Raw genomic sequence first — 6844 nt, forward strand, 5'->3', positions numbered from 1 at the left:
TGCACATTGGAGGGACAGCGGTGGAAGTGGTCTCCAGCCTCAGGTACCTGGGAGTACACATCTCCGATGACCTCACATGGAGAACCACCACTTCCTGCCTGATGAGGAAAGCACACCAGCGCCTTTACTTCCTGAGGAGACGGAGCCGTGCTGGACAGGGGAAGCTCAGTCCTAACCTCTTTCTACAGATGTGTGGTGGAGGGCGTCCTGTCCTCCTGCATCATCTGTGTGGCACAGCAGCTGCTCGGCTGCGGAGAAGAAGGCTCTGAAGAAGGGTGGTGAAGGATGCACAGAGGACCGTGGGACACACTCTCCCCACCACCACCAATATCTACACCACCAGATGCAGGAAACGGGCCTCCTGCATCATGAAGGACCCCATTCACCCTGCAAATGCTCTGTTTGTCTGCCTCCCCTCAGGCAGACAGTTACAAAGTATCAAAGGCAGGACCACCAGGCTGAGGAACAGCTTCTTCCCTGAAGCTGTGAGACTGCTGAACTCCGGTGGACCCCTGTAAACCCCCCCCCCACACACACACACCCCTCCCAACCCCCCCCACTCACGACTTTTACACACACACTGTCACGATGAGCCATCGACATGGCAGGAAGCAGGCAGGACCCAAATGCAGGACTGGTGCTTCAACTTTGTGAAGTACAAAAGAGACTATTATGTCAGTACAGAGACCAACTACATGAGACATGTGGATCCTCAAAGTCGGGAGACAAAGGAGAAGGTCAGTGAGTGGAAAAAAAGGAGGAACACAATGATAATAATGCTGCTGATGATGGTGAAGATGTTGATGATGATGGTGATGATGATGACAGTGATATGAGGAAGGAAATTACTTGATGATGCTGCGTATTTTAGGTGGACTGGAGCCAATACATTGCCATCAACTCACAGCTCATCTACACTACGATCGAGAGGGGGCCTCGTACAACACTGGAAACTACGGGAAAAACTGTGATCTTCTCAACTGCTTGTTTCACCTTTAATTGTAATTATCTAAGTTGTCCAAGCCCAACAGGTCTAAGCCCACCAAAGAAAATCAGCCACATATACAGTACCTGGCCTTCACACAATATTGTCTTAGTAGAATGTTTTCTTTTTCTTTTTATATAACTTACACTAAAACATCTGTTATTGTATTTTCTTGGAAAAATATATTTTATTTAAATGTTTTTTAATCCTTTGCAGGCTTCCTCTACTCCATCATCCGTGTACCTCCACCTGAGGACAATGCAGTAAAGGCGGACAGGGCAGACCTAAGTGGAGCCAAGGTGCTCCATCCGTGCAGCAGAACCTAGTAAACCCTCATACTATGACAGCTTTGGTGAGATACACTTTAAATAGTCAATAGAAAAGGCCTTGCCTCCTCTCAGTGGTCTGCATGTGGGGTGTACACTAAGTTTTTTTTTTTTGTTGTTTTGTTTTTGTCCACACTGGGAGGATGAGTCCACTTTACCAACAGAGAGAACCACATTATTAATTACTAATTTGAATTCTCGTCTTGTCCTGCTTTGTTAAGCCCCCACTATCTTCCTCTGGCTCTGACTCACACATAGGAACACACTTCGTCTCTCGCTCCCCTTGATACTTCTGCTGCCAATATATGCAGCCACTGCAATCCTGTTTAAACCATTTTGTCTAGTACAGGCATGTCATTTGGGGACACTACAGTCAAGACATTTTACCAGAGGAAATGCATGAGGTTATAAATCAGTTCTGCGCTGCTTAATAAGCAATGAGCAAATCCCAACAAGAATCTGGATTGCGTGGAGTGAATTAGTTTTCCTGATAAACAAATACATGAACATGAGTAAATTGAGTTTACTGTTTACAAAATGAACTGCATTTTATAGTAGGATAGCAGAGTACATCTAAGTCACTGTCATCTATATACAGACCATATCCAAAAAATTAGAAAATCATGGAAAAGTTTATTTATTTGCATAAGTTAAACTTTCAAAGATTATAGATTCAGGGCCCACAATTTAAATGATTTCAAGTATTTATTTGTTTATTTTTACATAATTTGGGCGTCTAGCTCATGAAACCCATGAAAACAGGAATTCAAAAAATTAGAATTAGTGTCACACACTAAGCATCTACTAAACTCAAAGCACCTGCACAGGTTTCCCCAGGTGTCATTAAATTGCTTCAGTTTGGTTCAATATGGGCAAGACTGCAGACTTGACAACTGTCCAGAGGACCATCATTGATACCCTCCATAGGATGGGTAAGCCACAAAAGTTCAGAGCCAAAGAGGCTGGCTGTTCACAGAGTGTTGAGCCCAAGCATATCAATGGAAAGTCGAGTGGAAGGGCAAAATGTGGCAGGAGAAGATGCACCAGCAAAAGAAATGACTGTGGGCTTCAGCGGATTATCAAACAGAGAAGGTTCAAGAATCTGGCAGACATCCAGAAAGAGTGGAATGAGGCAGGAGTCACAGCTTCAAAAACCACCACATTGAGATGCATCCGGGAGATGGGATACAACTTTGGGGTTCCTCGGGTCAAGCCACTTCTGGACCAAGGTAGGAAGTGTCTCAACTGGGCCAAGGAGAAGAAGGAGTAGACTGTTGGCCAGTGGTCCACGTTCCTCTTTCCTGATGAAAGTAAAGTGTGCCTTTCATTCGGGAATCAAGGTCCAAGGGTTTAGAGGAAGACAAGTGAGGAACAGAACCCAAGCTGCTTGAGGTCCAGTGTGAAATATCCACAGTCAGTCATGATATGGGGTGCAATGTCCAGTGCTGGTGTTGGTAAACTCTGCTTTCTTAAATGCAAGGTCACCGCAACAGTCTACTAGAATGTTTTAGCGGACTTCATGATTCCTTCTTCTGAGGATCTGTATGGAGATGCAGATTTCATCTTCCAGCAAGACCTGGCCCCTGCCCATACTGCCAGAAGCACCAAAACCTGGTTTGATGGCCATGCCATCACAGTGCTTGACTGGCCAGCCAGCCGACCAAAACCCCATTGAAAATCTATGGGGTATTATCAAGAGAAAAAGGAGGGGCACCAGACACAAAAACAAAGAAGATCTGACAGCAAGCATTAAGGAAACCTGGGCTTCCATAACTCCCAGGCAATGCCACAGGCTGATTGCATCAATGTCATAGAACATTGAGGCAGTGATTAAGGCAAAGGGATTCCCAACCAAGTACTGAAGATTGACATATTGTTTTGAAAATACCAAATGATTGATTTGATGTAATCCTAATTTCTTTTTTTCTGCAAAAACTGAGAAGTAAATGGTGACTTCTCCACAGTATTTTGAATTCCTGTTTTCATGGGTTTCATGAGCTGGAAGCCCAACTTATGTAAAAATAAACACATAAATAATTGAAATCGTTTAAATTGTGGGCCCTGAATCTATAATCTATGAAAGTTTAACTTTTGAATGGAATTATGGCAATAAATAAACTTTTCCATGATATTCTAATTTTTTGGATATGGTCTGTAAACTGTGGCTGGTGTTGCGATGTAACATACACTATGGCAGTGTTTCTCAACCATGGGGGCATGGCCTCATGTTGGAATTCAATTCGGGTCACCTGAAATGTCTAATATTTAATTAAAAAAACTGATATAAATAATATTTCATCTAATTATTATTATGCACTGTAATACTTTTGGGAGGTTGGGAACCTCTGCTCTATAGTATGTAAAATATGCATACAAAATACAGTTTAGGTTTACAGTTTCAGCTTCCGATGAAAAGTAATTTTTATATTATGTTTTATCATGGAGACAAACTGAAAAATCAGTTTTACAATACAATGCATTATTGTATAAAACACTTAAAATTCCAATAAATAAGTCACATTAATAAGTCACTGCTATTGTGACCCAAGTCAGCTTTGTGTTATGGCTCTACAAATGTGTCTGTTTCAAGGCAAGTGTTAAAAACTTGAACCTAATGTATGTTCCTGCTGTCCACTGTTCATGGAAGTATGCAGGTATCAATCCTTAGATAGATATAATGTAATATCAAAAGGTAATGTCTCTATAATAATTGCACGTAAAGATTATGACTCACCTTAGTTTTTTGGAGACTCAGTGGGATCACGTGAGTGCCAGGTTTAGTTGGGAGCAGAGGTGGAAAAACACTGGAGTGCTACAGCTCTGTCTTCGTCTGCTCGATCGAAAGCTACATTGCTTCATTTTTTTTCGTACTGGACCAATTCCCTGATTATATCTCAGTCTATATTTTCAGCAAACCATCCTTGCTCTGCCAGACTGTCTGGCACCAATAAATAACACAAGCAACATTGTATAGTTGCAGGAGGCTCCACATAATCAGCCTTACACTGATGACTTTATGGACTCATCACATTTAAATGCATTTTCCAGCAGCCGAATGCCAATAGTCAATAACAGCAACACACTTCTTCTGTCTACTTCTTTTAAGACTTTTTTTTTTTTTTTTTTTTATGTCTCTAATTTCTATGTCCTGACTGTTTGGTGCTGATGTTCACGCTGCACCAGATCAATGCTTTTGAGGACAACGGTTTCCTAGTGATGGACATGTGCTGTGGAGACGACGGCGCAGTCATCAGGGACTTTACGCTGGAAAACCTCCGCAGAGAGTCAGGGGAGGAGATGGACAAGGTAAATACACACAGAGGTTCAAACAAAAACAAAGTCAAATCATCGGCTGACAGTGAGGATTGTAGGTTGAAGTGTTAGCTTTTAACAAAACTCCTGAGAGTTGACGTCTGTCATCCATCCATGATTGTCCACAAATCATGAAAAAACTTCAAAAGAGTCAATCTAATACATTTTCATTCCTCTCTGATTTCTTATGGCAGTTTTACAATGGGCTGTGTCGAAACCTTCAACGGAGATATGTCCTTCCCCTGACCGTGGATGAAAGACTCCTCCGGACCATAACCTCACCTCACTCTGCCTAACCACACAGCAACAGCAAAGAAGATGAAACAAGGGAAGGCAGGAAAAACAAGGAAAGAATGACGTTCAGCCCTGCAGCATAAACTATTAAACATATTCACAGATGGAACACTGTGCTTTAGCAGTAGCATATGTTATTTAATTTAAATAAAAGTTAATGCAGTGCGACTAAAAACAGTCATTTATTTAGAAAAAGAAATATCCTTTTGTAAGCAGGTAAATCGATGCCAGGTTTGGGTATTAAATAATAATATATTATTTAATTAATATAAGTTATAAAAAGTGACAACTGAAGGCACAGTTTTTCTAAAAGATTTAAATGTTCAGCACTGTGAATTCCTAGTAAAATATTAGGGCCTGTCATCAGATGGCTGATTAGAAATATGTTTTTATGTTAATATTAATAGCAGCCCAGATCTTTCTTCTTGTAAAATGGCAGTTCATTAAGAGGAAAATCAGACAACACTGACATAAGGTTTCCAAATGATTTTAAGGTGTTGGAAAATTAAAAAGAGACACGGCAGTCTACTGCTCATTAATAAAAGGTGTTCTTAAAATTATATTTTTTAGTTTTTATTCTATTGTATTCAGGTTAACAGCAGGGCTCAGATAATCACCATGGATACATATTCCACACACTGCAATTATCCAGCATGTTGGGGAATTATAGCTGGCTTCTGCAAGATGTTAGCTTCACAACTACTACAGGATAGACGATGTGAAATTGAAAGTTCAGATCATGGCTGCACATCTGCCCTTTAACAGTGAATGTGGCTGAAGTGTAAAACAATCACAGATTTGATTAAAATCATCACTTTTCACACTGACTCTCCAGGTTTTCATGACCCACAAAGAGCTGTACGATGATTAACTGCTGCAGTATGGTGGCCTCGAGTTCCCCCAGATCAACTATAACAAGCACAACGGCCGGCCGTACCGCTACTTTTACTCCTGTGGCTTTGGGTACGTCTTCAGCGACTCTCTGCTCAAGATGGATGTTGAGGGTATGATGGAGGGTATGATGGAGTATGTCAGTCATCATCACACCCAGAAAAGTAAGTTAACAACAACAAACCCTCGTAACGCTCTACACGACAAGCAGCAGACATCATTAAGTACAACAGTACTCTAACCCACACTGACATTACATTCCACTTTGACAGTGTTCAGTATCGATGTGTTTTCACTATCATTAGGGCTGAGTCACAAACACACGGCTGAGGCTCCAACTGAATCACATCTTATTCACTCTGGATGAGGTATCACTATGCATTATGGATGCATTGCTTTGCTGTTCCCCTGCTGAGTGTGACACAGGTTAAGAAATGTTTACCTTTTCCAAGTAGCAATACTGTAGGTGTGTGAGCCAGTTTGACTGCATTATGCAAATATCCTAATGTAGAAACAGGAAGAAGACCTCACCTGATAAAGTACGTCTGAAGGGTATAGCTTTTACTGTTGATCTTTTAGTTTCAGACCCTGCTGCTATGGAATAATGCTGCTGTCAGATTACAAAACTGCAGTGACACTACTACTGTACTACAGTAACCATTTGTGAAGATGTGACGATGCTATTTAACTGTTCATAAATTTTAGCTTAGTTTACACAATATATCTCAGTTCAGTAAGAAGAAGACGGCATTTGGTTAGGAGAAAAAGAGAAAAGATGAAGAATAGAAGTGTTAGTCTGAAGTTTGGAACTTTGAATGTAGGTACAATGACAGGGAAAAGTAATAAGAAATAGCTGATGTGATGGAGAGAAGAAGAGTAGATATTTTGTGTGTGCAGGAGACCAGGTTGAAGGGCAGCAAGGCTAGAAACATTGGAGGAGGCTACAAACTGTTTTATCATGGTACAGATGGGAAGAGAAATGGAGTAGGGGTGATCCTAAAGGAAGAATATGTAAGAAATGTGGTAGAGGTGAAAC

The 6844-nt window shown here is 41.1% G+C and overlaps 1 pseudogene; it reads left to right on the forward strand.

Annotated features, from left to right (window-relative positions):
* The first annotated feature begins 650 nt into the window (after positions 1 to 650).
* Positions 651 to 6844, forward strand: part of LOC112486335 (beta,beta-carotene 9',10'-oxygenase-like) — a 10329-nt pseudogene continuing 4135 nt past the window's right edge.

This window comes from Cynoglossus semilaevis, chromosome W, assembly GCF_000523025.1.
Source record: "Cynoglossus semilaevis isolate Cse_v1.0 chromosome W, Cse_v1.0, whole genome shotgun sequence".
NCBI lineage: Eukaryota > Metazoa > Chordata > Actinopteri > Pleuronectiformes > Cynoglossidae > Cynoglossus > Cynoglossus semilaevis.